Below are 15,888 nucleotides of genomic sequence, written 5' to 3' on the forward strand. Positions count from 1 at the left end.
ATGTACTGGAATGAAAAGTCCTTCTATATTCCATAAACAAGGTCCAAATCGGCCTAAGCATAAAGATGAGACAGGGAAGAAGAGAATATTTTAGCTAAAATGCCCAACTAACAATTTTCTAGTTAAAACAAAGGGTGTATTTCCTTTGGAAAAAAGTTAGAATTAAACAAAGCCTTCAGATACAAATAGATGGATTACTTGCAACGTATGAGGATAAAACCTTAGTCTCCTGCAGAACATAAGTAGACTTTGCAACAGATTAGCCAGGAGATGAATCTCAGACAGGGCTGACAAACTGGGAAAGCAACTATCCTCTCTTTTCATAAATATTTTATGTGTAACTTGTTTTCCCTGCTCAGTTCCTCTTGCTGGCTGTGTGAACATGTGAAGGTAAACCAAAGAAGGAGGAAAAGGAACTGCTAACGAAATGAACATGGACACAGACTCACACACACAGTTTCAGAGGAGTTAATGTACCATTTGCTGATTTGAGGCAGCCTGARCATATTACTCTTATGGAAGCAAGCCTACAGAAAAGAGAGGTTGTGATGAACTGAAAAAGTGTCAACAGAAAAACTGACAGGCTGTGAAGAGTCACAGAGACAGTGAGAGCAGGCTGCAATCACAGTAGGCAGACTCTTCCAATATAGAGATAGGAAGAGCTTCTGCTGTGAACTGAGATGTGCTTACCTAGGGGCGTAGGCACTGCCAGGGCACTCATCCAGCCATGTATTGCTCACAGAGAGARTGTTCTCAAGCATTGAGTACTGTGAGCTTCACAGAAACTGTGGCTGATAGATGAACTGCTGTGAGGCCTTAAATATGCTGTGAAGACCTCATGTTAGAAAAGCAAGTTAGAGCAGTTAGTTTATGAATGGAATAACCCACTGTTTGGGTGAAAAGACAGAATCAGGTGAGGCACAAGGAATAAATATGACTTGAGATGCAGAGGGGACATAATGCAGTGCTTGTTCTTGAGCAAGTGATTTGTTTGGATCACTAGTTACAAAAATATCAAAGAACACATAATACTTGGTCGAGAAGGTATTTTGCCACTGACTGTGGTTAATGCCTTGTCACAAGGGCCATGCACTATCATGCCCTATTTGCAAGAAGCTTGGAAGAGCATTTGCCACCCTGTAAGATTTGAGTCATTCTTGAAAGAATGAGAACAAGACTAGAGTCTCTTCATAAAGAGCATGTTGGTGCCCAGCTGTGTGAGGTTACAGCAAGTACTACAGCAAGGGACCACACTGGTGTTTCTTGCCCTTCCTCCCTGTCAGATTTGCTGCAAAGGTGTCTTTGGCTCCCCTTCAGTGAGTGCTAACACATGCACCTTCCCAGAAAAGACCAATGCAAAGCTTCAGGAGATTTTATGCTTAATAGAGCATGTTGGAGAAGTTAATTGAGGACTGCCTCCTGTGGGAGGGACCACATGCTGCAGCAGGGGAAAGGACTCCTCTCCCTGAGCTGTGGAAGAAACAATCTGTGATTAACTGGCCATAGGACCGATTCCTCAAATCCCATCACTGCTAGAGAAGGAGGAAGTGAAGCTTGGGAGGGAGGAAGAGGTGGGGTGAAGGTGTTTTAAAGATTTATTTTACTTCTCATTATCCTGCTCTGATTTTGTTAGTAATAAATTCAATTAATATCCCCATTTTGAGCAGTTTTGCCTGTGATGATATTTGATGAGTGATCTCTCCCAGTCCTGATCTCAACCCAGGAACCCTTGGTTAAATTTTCTCTCCCCTGTCCAGCTGTGGAGGGGAATGAGTGACAGAGAAGCTTTGGCAGGTGCTGGCATCCARTCAAGGGTCAACCCATTACAAACATACCACAAAACGAGAGCTACAGAGCACTGAGCAGGAACTGGACCTTCCACAAGCACAGGTTCCCCTGGTCATGGATACACATTCACAGCTGAAGCAATGAGTGAGGTAATGTTTGCTCCCTTCTGCTCTGGGTTATTGTCYTCACTTCCAAGCTGGGTGTGATGTATGCACACAGCCCACCTGCTTGAGTGCAGGAAGATGCATTTACACTAAGATGAGGCTTTCCAYTGGAGCCACGTGACCCTGCTCCTGACTCCTGGTAATATAACCAATTGGTTAGCATAACCAATGCTATTTCCTAGAACAAACAGTCATACCATGTAAGTCAGCTGATCACATAACACCTCCTTCTCTTTTCCCCTTTTCAATATTGTAGTTGTCACCAAGATGTGATCACCCCCATTACAGAACAGCCAGATCCCCTCTCAGCATTGTGAAAAAAACTATTTGCCCATACAGGACCACTGCCAGGATGTGGTGACACTTATTATGGAACACAAAAAAGTAACAATACATAAGATACTGCCTATAAAATCAAACAGCTGCAAGTCCTGATGCTGGACAGCAAAATCCATGATCCCCCAGTGGGACAYAGCCATTGCTGTCTTCTTCCTCTGAAGACCGAGGGAATCACGCTCTCTTGGGTAGAGCCTGAGCCCAGATTACAATTACTGTATCAGGAACTGAATACTAAGAATTTGACATGATTTGCAGAGGGTCCAAGTGACTAAAAGTATAGGTAATTAAAGACTTTAAATAGTAAGAAAGATACACTCATTACTAGAAATTTTGCTTAACTGAAAGTATGATTCATAAAAACTTTGTGCAACAATAAACTACATTAATCCTAAAAAATGCAGATAACAATAAAATCTGCTGAAAATTCAGTGTTCAATTGTAGCAATAAAGGTCTAATTGTACCTAAAGCCCTGTSGCAAATTCTCATTCTACCAAGGATCCACAGAAGAATCTGCCTGTCCCTGTGACATTAGGTGACAGAGCCACCAAGTGTTCACAAGCTCCRTCCTGCCAGCTCCATAAGAAAGGCAATCATCTCCAGCTAGGAGGGAAAACAGTGAGCCAGGAAAGATAACAGCTTAAGCTGCTGCAGGTAGCTTCACCACAGCACAGCCAGCCATCTCCCCACTCAGAAYTGCTTGCCATCTGTTCTCCTTATGATCTTGTTCACTTCCACACCTCAGATAATCACAGCTTCCATGTTATCATTAGGAGAGACATGCTCTCATTTAGCCAGGATTTACTGGCAGGGACAGGCAGTTAAATACGAAGGACAGTACAATGTATTCATTACATTTGTTCTCAGAGGYCTTAGTTCAAGCTCTTGCTTTCAAGTACAGATGCAAGTTTTTGCCATATGCTGTGAAATTCCGGGTAAGTTCTGAGAGGAATTTTCCATAAAATATTTTGCTAGAAAGGGTTGTTCTCTTCCAGCTTATTTTTCTGTGCTACCACGTTTGGCTCCAGTTGGATTTGGAACCCCAACAGGCTAGGCTTAAAGTGGCAGAACCCTTTGTCAGAACTCTGGCAGTGTTTATCTCTTRTCAGGGACAATTTTGAACTGCTCTGTGCTGAGATCAGAGGGTGCCATTCTAGAAGCAAACTGTTTTTACAGCAGTCTGATATTCTGCATAGTCCTCTGAAAGACAGCAGAGGAAAATTTTGGAAATTTTGATATTTCCTTCCTGCCAACTCTTAAAATAACACTCTCTTTTATTTAGGAGTGATCTTGATCTATGTAGTCTTAAGAGACATCTCCTCCACCTCTACCACTAGGCTTACTTCTGTAAGCAACAAAGTGGTTAAGAAATGTAATTTTTCACTCTTTTCCAGTGCACAGAGAACACAAAATGGTGTGAAAGTATGCTTAGGGAAAGAAAAAYGCTACCACATTTTATGTTACATACATTGCAAAAATACTATGATGCGGGATAACCTACCTGCCCATAGCTTCTGCTGAATTCTAGGGGATATTTTCAGTTTCCCTCTTTCAACAACATACCAGTCTAAACCTATTACTGTTGCCCMCTGAAACGTAAAGTAAGAAAATTGCTATGTATTTACATTCTCTGACTTGTGAATGATTTAAAAGCAGTTAATATTTYACATTGGTTGCTAATTTTCTTTCTTAATATGTATGCTCAGTATGTAAAATCACACGAATCTTTCATCAAAATTATGATTTATTTACTCTATCTTACACATAATAAACTCATAAAACCCCGGTCAGGAGTCTACATTTTATGTGACTGAAGTCCATCTGAAGAGCAATTAAGGAAATGAATTTACTATATAAAAAAAAATTAAACTTAATTCAAGATTCTTCAGCTGTAACTACAATGCATATCAACCACATTCAAATCCTGCAACACTGCTAAGATAAAGGAAATAACTCAATGCGTTGTTAACAAAGGATCTCCTTACTTCCCGTTCACTGAAAAAAAGCCCATGAAAAATAGTGTTATACTATATTCAATGGATACTTACAAAGAAGAGCTGGTTTCTACCAATCCTAGAATAGCAAGCTGTCACAAAAAGCCTGGCAGTATTTCTGGATGCTCAAGACAATACAGTTCTCTTCAGCTCTGCAGCTTTCAGCTMTGCTGGCTGCTACTGCTGCTACCCAGGAAGACAAGCTGTAAAACTGTGATGACAAGGTGACCAGAAGCATTCTCAACTAGCATGTGGAAGAAGATTGGGGAATAAGGGATCCAGAACCTGTGCTAGGACTCAAAACATTTGCTATGGTTCTGCCTGTTRTACTTGAAATAGAGATAGGTGGAGCTGTGGGTTTTCTTACAGTGAAGCTGTTCACATCCTSATCAGGCATCTAAAATCAATTTTTTTCCTGTGAAAAATGGGCTGAATATTGTGCCTAAGATCAAAATGGGAGTGTAGAGGCACTATGCAGTGAAGAAGGGWATGATGTACAAATTACAGCAGGGGACACATCTTCCTGTACTCACAGCTCAGTTATGCTCCATCATCTAGCACTAYSTATCAYATTTCTCTTTATGTTTKTCCTGTTAAACATTTATTGAATAAKCCATTCACATTCATAACATTTTCTGTTTGGTTGAAAAGATAACCTTCCTGCTTTTCCCAAATAAGTGAATGATGGTTCTACATCTCTATTAGTTCTGTTTTCCTTCCAGTTTCCTTTTACAGGTGCTTTTCTTGAGAAAAAAGAATGTTTTAGCCTGCTTTGGATACAATAAATTTTGATTCATCATCTTAGCAATTTCAAAACATCTCCACTACTTATCAGAGGCTTCTGTTGCTAAAGTAACTACCAGTTGTCTGTAGGAGCTGTATTTTTTTTTTTCTTAAACCCACTAATTCTCTCCTGATAASAAGCACTGGATGCTAACTAACATGGAGTTGTGCTGAGCAGTAGAAACTGCAAAAATATGACAAATGAGAACCTTGTGGCAAGGTCAGTTGTATTAGATGTGATAATTTTTTTATTGTGATTATGTTGTAACAACATGATGCAATAACATTCAAAGCTTCAGAATACTGAACGCCTTTCTTCACACAACTWTTTTCTTTACCAAACCTATGTACACTAAAGATAAATACTGAAAAGCAGTTTGCAACAAATAGCCTCCATAGCCTTGTTCTTGTGATGGAACTTGATGCTTGGAACAAATGAAAGATGTGTCAATATTCCTTTCCTAGTAAAACAGCACAAACAAGCCTATAGGRCCACCAAAGAACCTGCAGAAAATCAGTAACCTTTTTAAATTTCAAAACTAATGAAACATTCAAATTAGGGATGATTTTATGATTTTCTAAATAAAATGGTAACCAAAAGGTGTTTTTTTAACAGCCATTATCAACAGCAGTATAAGTAAGAACAGGTGAGAAAGAAGGAACTAACACACAGTATGTACTGATCTATAATATCATTTTTTATTTTTTAAGATTAATAACACTGGCTTTTCTAGACCACCTTTACTATCTTACTCCTTTTGCTAGCTATGACATTTTGCCCCAATTTATGTGCCTTTAAAGTGACTATTCATAAAGAAGCATTACATAAAAAATGTTGCTCTAAAACGGCACAATGTAGTTTTGAGAAATATATGTTCAAAAGCATAAGAAATCTGCTCTTGAAAAAATACAAAAACATAATCTAAAGGAACTTTCAGAATAAAACAAAAGCTGTAGCAAAGAAAACTGACATTTTTTATCTTATTTTCTTTTTAACCTTGAAAGGAAACGTGAGAAAGCCACAGTAGTAGCAAATAAGTAGTTCAGCACTCAATCTAAAAGTCATTTAAGGACTAGTACGCAATTAAGTAATTACTGGGCTGAACAGAACAGCAGTCAACATGGCAACAAATTACTGCAATGGAAAAAAAAATCWTTTTTTTTTAGAAAAAAGGAAAATCAAACAGACAAAAAATATGTTTGCATCTCAGATTTTTGGCTAGTGCTAGAATGGAAATCACCCAAAGGCAGGAACACACTCATTAGGATGTACAATAGAAATATGTATCAATAACCTTGAAAAGGAGGAGGTAGAGGTAGGCGTAAGAACAACCCAGGGCATGAATTCACACAACAGTTGTGTGCCGTGGGCAGATATTCTTGAGATCAGCCTTATAACTAGCTGAGCTGCTGATGCAGCTACAGAGAATCCTCACACATACAATCATAATAATGCATTCTATTTTTCRTGCCTTATCTTTCATTAGCACAAAACACATTTGCAAGGCTCTGGATTTTACTTTTTGAATTTAAACTTTTCATTATAACAAATGTCATTTTCAGCAGCCTAGCACAACAATAGGCCCCTATCATGGTCGGTGTGGCAGGTCTCAGGAAGTGCTCCTGCAATACTCGCTCAGGAATCAACACCTTTGTACCTGGTCTCCAGGTACCCAAAGAGAATGGCACAATATGGGCCCGTTTAAAAGCTGCTGGGGCAGGCACACAAGGAGACAAGTCACTGCCTCTGTGAGCAGTGCCAAGAGAAAAATCCTGGCATGTGMGAGGCAACAGAAAACAGGAGAGAGAGAGAGTGAGGCACCTGTCATGTTAGCAACCAGCAAATAAAGGACTTCTGGGAGTCTGAAAAGATCTTGTAAGAGAAGCTTCACATAYATAAGCATGTACTTACATATCCACCTAAGTAAAGGCTGTATGTCATTAGCTTCAAGAAAGAAGGAATGCATGGCTAAATAATTAAATAAATTGTAGTATGATGATATAAAGGATTCTAAAGACAGATGCCAACATTAAATATAAATTTCCTTGGAGCGAAAAGACCAGTGAAGAAACAAAAGATTATGYCATAAGAAAAAAGATTAAAATGCTAAAAAATATTTTAAAAAGCAAAACCACAGCAGTATGCGTAATGTGTGCATCCAGTCAGAGGTTGCTGGTTTTTCCTGCTGCAGGCTGGTGACTGCCTGGGGATGCCCAAACTGGCACTCTAGCTRGGAGCAAAATGTTTTCTGTTTGAGTGTGCACATTCCTCAAAGCWAGGCTTATGCTGTTAATGTTTACAAAGCTTCACAAATGCTTTCTGTTACTTAATAGGTTAGTTTGAATTAATCAGTTGAATTGGTTAATTAAGGTGAATGAATATWAAAAAAATGTATTTGGTCTCAGGAYTTCTATTTCTGGGCAATTACAGTTCTGTATCTACGTCTATTATGAAGGGTGAATTCATACACCAGTATATCATTGGTCCACAACAGTAACAGTGTTAAGCAGTCATGTAAAGGTTTTCAAGCTCTCAYAATCAAGTATTTTCTCTGATTCTACATGGTGGTATTAAATTTTATTTACAATTATTTTGGAAACTTATTGATATGAAAGGATTTTCCTCATAGATTAAGATAATCACTAATTTATTAACCTTTTAATTATTAACCTGTTGCCATTTAATATGAAGATGTCTGTAACAGTTTCCTAGTTTCTACTTTTCATGAGAGATGTTTCAAAAAGATATTCTTTAGCCATAATCTCTTCCTTTCCAAAATTCAATTCTTTTGTTCCCTGGGTGTTTCCACTTSCAATGCAAAATCCACAAAATTAGCYGGTCTTTTAACTTGGGCRGAAAATATTATCAKCTAATGGAACATCTTCRGTATGTRTCAATAACCATGGGCAATAGACSACAGAAATCACAAAATGGGTCAGGTTGGAAGGGACCACAGCAGGTCATCTGGTCCCACCTCCCTGYWCCAGAAGSGTCATCMCARAGCAAWTKGCACAGAATTGCATCCAGATATTTTGTGAATATCTCCAGTGAGGGAGAYTCCACAGCCTCTCTGGGGMAKCTGTTCCAGTGCACAGTCACCCACATAGTACAGAAGTTCTTGCTCATATTCAGGTGGAACTTTCYRTGCATCAGTTTCTGCCCTTTCTTCTTGTCCTATTGCTCCACACCAAGAGAAGAGMCTGGCTCCATCCTCCTGACACCCACCCTTCAGATATTTATACACATTAATGAGGTCCCCTCTCAGCTGCCCCTTCTCATGGCTGAAYAGGCTMAGCTCCCTCAGCCTGTCCTCATAAGAGATACATACAATACTCCTCTTTCTCTCCCACAAATTCTCTTAGATATTAGTTTTTTATTACCGTACAGGTTTACTCATCATCTCCCATCTCAGACCTGTCACTACCCATGACTACAACAAGTATTTTACCTTGTCCATTCTTTCAATGATGTCCCATCTTAACCACTGTTCCTCCCAAGGAGGTCTCAGAGTCCTCTAGTTCAGATGCCTAAAATATATGAAAGCTGCAGTACCTGGAGGCTTTTGTATTTGTGAGATACAAAAACTTGCAGCGAAAGAATATCATTCCACCATCCCAGCATCCCCCTTCCCCCTCTTTTATTATTAAAGATGCAGCCATAGGAACTGGGGAGGAGAGCTAGGAATGTCTTGAATAGTCAGAACAGAGCTGCAGGAAGCTCAGTACAAATAATCTGAAGTTACACAGGATACAGTGRGAGTTAAGAAGTCTTAAGGGTCAATCTTGGTGGCACATTGTTGGATGAAAACCTCTCTTTAATAACTAGCATAATCAAGAATAGCAAGAAGTTTGGATCCACTAAGAACAAGCTGGAGAATTACAGGAACCATATTCTAGTGACTTTTAATCAATTGTTGAAACATTTCTGGAATTTTAATATTCTCTCAGAATTTCACTTTCAAAAAGATTTCAGGGCCCTCCTGGAGTGTAAAAAAAGATTTCTCTTCAAAGGCACTTATGCTGTCCTCTAGGGAAGATCCAAATGAGTGGGCCTGGTTAGCTTTGGAAACAGAACAACATGAGGGAAACCAAGGAAAGGATAAGTGAACAAAAGAGTACAGGGAGAAGACAAAGAACTTCTCTCTGTTTTTCAATTCTAAAAGCCCAAGAGGGACTGCTCTGGAAAATTAAAGATAGCACATTAGAAACAGACAGAAGGAAACACTTTTTCATATCATGTGTGGTTAAAACTGCAGAAAATATAATTACCACAGGAAGAACTACAGACAAGAACTCAGCAAGATTCTGATGGGTTTGCAGATGTATAAGGATATCAAACATATCAAGAACAATTTAAAACTGCTGAGGGCACATATATTTCTTCAGGGAAAACTGTCCAAGCATTTTAAAACTGCACAAAGACATGTGCTAATCAGAGTGAGAGACAAAGRAAAAGGTCTCTGCAAGATAATGCACCCACAGGATGCCGTTAAAGAAATGACACCTCCTCTGAAATCCTTTGCATTCATTCTTTCTCCCTCCCTTTAAAGGAGCAGTGCAGAAAGGGACAATATCTGCCACACTGAAAGGCCATTTCCTTCAGGGTATTGTCTGAGATGAAAAGGTGTCTGCCAGCCATTCTCCCAGCATGCTGGCATTTCAGCAGTCTTCAGCTTGTATCATGTGTATGGAAATGTATATTTGCCTTGAAAWTCATAGAGCTGGTTCTACGATTAGCTGGATCCTTTCTACTTTTCTGAGCTCGGATTGTTTTTAAAAGCAGAAAGCACCATATGCAGTCTATCTGTAATTTCCCAACTCGTTTTTTTGCATGACTAAGTAGTCACAGTAATGATGCTTCCCTCTTGTTCTATCACGCTAACTGTACCTGCACTGTCATGTGTCAGAGAAAAGAAAATCTAAAACCTGTGAGGTTTATTCACTTAAATGAGTTTGTCAACAGCATAACTGAGTGTAAGTGAGGCCAAAACATAGGGAGGTGTTATAACTGACTTAGCAGTAGCATTACTTGGTGCTGAATTTATAGCCTCCCTAAATGATATATTCCACTACATTTTTTTTTCTAAGACCTATTTTTCCACCAGTTTTAGTCTGTTACTTATATCCTGTCCACCAAGAAGGAAKAGACTATTCCCTTTCTTTTTGCAAAGTGAATTCCAAATTCTATGACAGTATTGCTGACACCAGTGCTTGACGTTGCCCTAGCAATCAGAAAGTAGATGGTACTTGGTATATAAAAGAAAAAAAATTCTGAAGCATAAGGAATGTCACAAACCGAAGTTTGGCATGACTGGCTTGAAACTCTGAAATGCTAATAATAACCCTGACTTAGGGTTATACATATTCCAGCTTCTACTGGAATGCACAGTTGCTGCTACTATGGCTTCAATCGCCTCCAGTGTTRAGATCAGATGAGTTCCATGTCCTCTCTCCTTATCCTCCTTTCAGCAATTGAATCCCTTCTACCTTATCTTTGTTCAAAACACTTCAAAACCTTCCTAAACTCTCTGCTTTATATCCAGTCTTGCAAAGATTGGCTGTAYCTAACAGATGGGGAGATACATCCTCTATAGAGGCTGTTTGATAGGTGACACAGYACTGGAGTCACATCTTTGCCTTCAAGTCATCCCATATTCCTACACTGAAACTCACAGCATGGCACTTCACTGAGAGAGAATCAATGAAAAAAAAACCCATCCAAATGTATCCTGCCATTAATCCTCACACCAATCATCAACTTCTTAGGGACAGAATCTCTCCGTCTGCCTTTGAAACTAAAAAAATAAATCCAGGAATAAAGTAGTGTRTCTGACATAATACAAGAATAATAACATTAAACTACATTTGACTCCATGTAAACCATCTAATTCCTCTGAAAACATACAACCAGGGAAGATAAAGCTGATTGCTATTTACACCTTTACAAATCTTAGCAAACTTTCCCTGAATTTTCAAACCAAATGTTCCTTTCAAAAACAAAGCGGGGGTTGGGGAAGGAAGGGGGAATGATACATACATGGTATTATTTAACAGTAAACTGTAAGAGCAACTTTTTAAGCATACAGTGCTCTTGCCAGCTCTCTGACAAAGAGCCTAATACTAAAATCCCAACTTACTTTTCAAGTAATGACTATTTACCACAATATTTCTTCTCCTGTTTATTCATTTGGTCTTGAATAGACAGAGATACAATCCAAGGAAGAAACAGGACCAAGAAAGAAGGTGAAAAACATAMAATAAAACAGTTRTTTCATTCCAAACRTTTTCTACAGGAAAKATATCATTGCTAGGAGAAAAAAAAWTTAATCAGTACAAACACTGGCTGAATGGGGAGACACTCATCAGAGGAACACTGGAGTATTGTGGACATGCAGAGGCAACAGACTCGGTTGAGATGAATAACAGGATTATGACATGGATACGCAGGAGGCAAAATGAGTTTGTTGCATAGGCTGGACTATTTTTTTCAATTACCAGTGATGATATAATGTTTGCCATATATTTTTCTGATTACACAATATATTATGTGTGATTGAAAAAATATACCCTYTCTTGTGCCTCAGATGAATGAGGTGAACAGCTCTTAATGCATAATGGAAGAAACAGAGTAAGAAAAATACACTAAAGCAACATAGAAATTTCCCATGGATGTGTATCAATAGACCAGTCAAATAAACTCTCTCACAGCGTTAAAAAACTTTCAGCAATTTTAGCAAGAAATTCCAGTTTCCCTACTTTGTGTTACTGGTGGCRGATGCACACTTTGTACATCAGAATTCCAGGATGCTCTTCCTTGAGGTGTCACTCACCYAAGGAAACCTTTCAGCATGTATCACAGCTATACTGCAAACCCATTTTTCAATGAACTTTCATGAGAGTATCTTTTTTTTCCCCCTTTTGTTTACCACTGACATAAGCAGTAAATTTCTGCAATGCAAATGGGGATTGTCATTTTATTTCACCTTTCCTTTTCCAATTTCAGGATTTTCTTGCTCTTTGAATCCCAGCACTGCTGGAATATTTTTTGCTGTTTCACATTTAGCCCCCCACATAAAACTGTAGTGTCAACATATGAGGATCACTCCAGTCCCTCTGCCATAAACAGGATCTCAACAAGAGGACAAGCCTTATAGGACAACAAAACCAAGCTACAGGACTAGAAGCACAAAATTTTCAAACAAGTAAYAACTTTGTTTTTCTGACCAAATTTGAAAAGATTAATAAATTTACCTTGTCAGCTGGGAGCCAGCTCCAAGATTGCCCAGTATMCCATTATTTAGAGGTAATGCCATCCCTCCAAATTGCTTCCCCTAAGCAGTAGTGCCCTCAAGTCAATTTTTTTAAGCAGTCAGGAAGTACTCTTGAAAATGTGAATCACAAACTTTTGAATTCAAAATATCTTATGAACTCTTGACTATTTCAGCGTAACTAGTCTAAGCATTTGCCAATTAAAATACCAGCATTAAGCATATTTTGCTGTACTTCTAAATGCTGACTAGCTTAGTACTTAACAAACTATGTGGATTTGTTGGATCAGATTATTTGGTGAAAGTGCAGAGGTAACTTCACTTTCAGACATTRCCTAATTTATCCTTACCTGTTTAGGGATTTCCCTCCTTTTCCAGGTATCTTGGAAACGGGTATTTTCTTTATTGCTTTACAGTTCTCTGTAGTTCACAGTCACCCCGTGAAGAAGAGGTCACCAGAAGCGGCTAAGGAATTTTAATCACAAGAAATTTCTAAGGCTTTTCCAGCGACTATCGGGTCTTCACTGGTACSGTGCTCGCCCTGCACTCCTTCGTTAACCATTAACCAGTGGCCCTATGTCAGCTTTATCAGCCRCTCTTTCTCAACACGGGGAAACCAGAAACCCTGCGGGCTCATTCAGCCGCAATTCGCAGCCATCGGGATGGGAGGGACGTGRGATTTCTCACTCATTCGCAGAGCCTTAAGCGAAAAATCTAACGAGATGTGGGACGGAGCGATCCAGCAGCCTCGGCAGATCCTGCCTGTGCCGCCGAGGAGGATGCCCACGCCACGGAGATGCGTGACGGGTCACACGAGGAAGAGAGTGGGATAATTTGGAAAAGCCAGAGCTCCCGGGACAGCGGCTGCCCGGCGGCTCTCGCCTGCCGGTGGTTCAGGGCCACTGCAAGGAGGGGGAAACCCTCACCTTCAGTAACCGGGACGAGCTGCTCTTGGCGGGGCCGGGGCGAGCGCCAGCGCTGCCATTGGCAGCAATCGCCCCGCCGGGGCCACCCTTCCCGCGCTTAGAGCTGTGTTCCAGCAGTTCCACGGGAGACAACGCCCAGGGTACCACCATAAAACAAAGGAACCCCAATCACTGGAGTGAAAACCCCGCACCCGCATATAGGGCAGGGCCCGGGAGCTCGCCGTGCCCGCGGCCTTTGGCCTGGCCAACGCGGCCTGCTCCTGTGGGGAGCCGGGCACAGCCTGGCCTTTGGGCAGCTCGCCCGCGCTGATGGGATTTACTGCAGCATTTAGACTGGTCAGAAATGGAGACTGGAGATCGGCAAAATGGGGTTCCATCGTCAGCAACTTGTTCGAGGCGGTCCCCAGTCCCTCCGGGCCCCACACAGGGCAGAAGCTGCCCGGGACCGGCCTGGGTGAGCCCCTCACCGGGGCAGGACAGAGCCCGGAGCCCTCTGACCACCAGCCACCCCACGCCTGGGAGCGCATTCGGCTGCAGGATCCTCCAGGACTGCATAGAACCAGGCTGGGCAGCAGCATATGATCTCATGAATGCATATAAATGCATCATTTTTCATACACCAAAGGTGGGTTTCAAGAGAATGGTGCTAGACTTTTCAGTGGTGCCCAGAAACAGGATGAGGAGCAATGGCCATAAATTAAAACACAAGAAGTTCCACCTCAACATGAGGAAGAACTTCTTTGAGGGTGGCAGAGAACTGGAAAAGGCTGCCCAGGGAGTTTGTGGGGTTTCCCTGTCTGAAGCCATACAAAACCCATCTAGACGCTAATGCCTATATAACATGGGTCAAAGTTACTTTGACAAAGATGCTTTTATTGCTTGATTTATAAAACACCTATGTAACCTGAATTATAACTTTCTATAGAATGTAATCRCCAAATGTAGTTAACTAGTTGCTTAATGCTTAAGTAAGCTAAAACTTGCCAGGTGGATAACCTCGAAAATAGCTAAGTATAGCTAATTGGGAAACAGCAAGATATATTAATGAGAAATTGGCAAATGTAAAGCCAATTAATTAGCCACAAGATGAAGAATTTAGACAAGTTAGATACAGAAAGCCCAAGGAACACCATAACTGCATGTGCTCCGAAGGAAAAGTTGARAAGTTCAGATGTGAGGAAGACCTTGAGCCTTCATCGAAGAAGAAYCCCAAGACCACCTAAATGGGAGAAGCACAAGCGCAGTGCAGAAAAACTATTTGTAACCATGAGGTAACCTCATGTAAATTARTTCCGGACACGTRTATGATGATGTTATGTTGACATAGCAATATTAAACAATACTTATTGTATAAATAAGCCACAACACTTGAYAAGGGTGGGTGARTTAGGTGGAAAGATSSCCCTCACCTCCAGCGCTGCAATAAACAAATACCTGCTCTATAGATGGCAGTCTATGGGGTTTTATTTACAGCCTGTCTTTTCAGGCATCAACACTTTCCTGTGTAACCTGATCTAGGTGACTGTGCCATGACAAGGTGGGTGGACTGGATGATCTCCAGTGATCCTTTCCAACCCTAAAAGTTCTKTGATTTGCTCTTCCCATTCTCTCCCTGCCTGAGCTGCACTGGGTGGCTGGGGAGAGCCTTGACAGCTCCCCATGTGTCCCCCATACCTGGCCTGTCTGCCCCAGCACAGTGCTGTCCCTAGGGCTGCACCATAGCTTTYAGCAAGAAAAATCTCTTGCTTTAAGGAGGTGCATGCCCCTGTCTGCTCCTCAGATATCAATGGCTTGAGGAAAAGCTGTGTTTTATGCAGGAGAACCCTTCACATCTCTCTGCACTGCTGAACAAAAATGCACAGAGACACCCATTTATATACAACTTTTAGGATACCCGTTTCTGACCTGAGTGGGAGTAGCACCTATTCTCAGTTTACAGCTCATTATAGAGGACACATCATAAACTCATCTCAGCTGCTGTCATTTATGACCCAGTTTKGGGGCTGAATGAAGCCAGAAATTACTTTTGAACAACTTGAGAGCCCTGGCGGACTTGGCTGTGTTGCAGCAGTCCCCACACCCACAGCAAACCATCCCAGTGGCAGGCTGGAGCGGGGAAAGGCACACAAGAACAGGATAGCTGCTGCAGACCCTGGAGGCATCACCTCCCACGGTGGGCTTTTAGGAAGCATATTCAATACTTACGTGGCTGTTTCTCTAAGGGCAGCCTTAATTCAGTCAAAGGGATCCTCCGGTTGACTGTAGAGCAGGTCTTCTTGGTCCTTCCTCCACTTTTAAGTGCTTTCTGCAGTTGTTTCTGTATGAGCCAGCCCTCATGTGGGCACATTACTGGATCGGAGAAAAAGTATCTCCAGCCCTTGTCTAAGACTTAGTAGTGGACATGGAGRGAAGATGTACTTATACATGTGCTGTCAAGTAATGATTCTTCTCCTGAACACTGCTCCTGGCACTTGGTGTCATGTGACCAATGGACTTTCAGAGAAAATGATTGTATTTTTGTAGTTAYCATCCATCAGCTGAGTTTTCTCTATCAAGATGTGATAAAAGCCCTTTGTGAACACATGTGAACTTTTGCCATATGCTACATTTTGTGGTGGACAATACAAG

General features: G+C 41.0%; 1 protein-coding gene across 2 annotated transcripts in view; it reads right to left on the minus strand.

Moving 5' to 3' along the window:
- DDC (dopa decarboxylase) overlaps positions 1–15,698 on the minus strand; it is a 73,613-nt gene extending 57,915 nt beyond the window's left edge. Inside the window, exon 1 of one of the 2 annotated variants that reach the window (XM_057371052.1) lies at positions 15,466–15,698. The gene's annotated coding sequence lies outside the window, so the exon portion shown is untranslated. Of the gene's footprint in view, positions 1–12,684; positions 12,881–15,465 lie in introns of those variants that run through there. The other variant, XM_057371051.1, reaches the window with a different exon arrangement.
- Between the last annotated feature and the right edge of the window lie 190 nt (positions 15,699–15,888).

Source organism: Malurus melanocephalus, unplaced genomic scaffold (genome assembly GCF_030028575.1).
Source record: "Malurus melanocephalus ecotype Western Australia unplaced genomic scaffold, MMel_1.1 scaffold_139, whole genome shotgun sequence".
NCBI lineage: Eukaryota > Metazoa > Chordata > Aves > Passeriformes > Maluridae > Malurus > Malurus melanocephalus.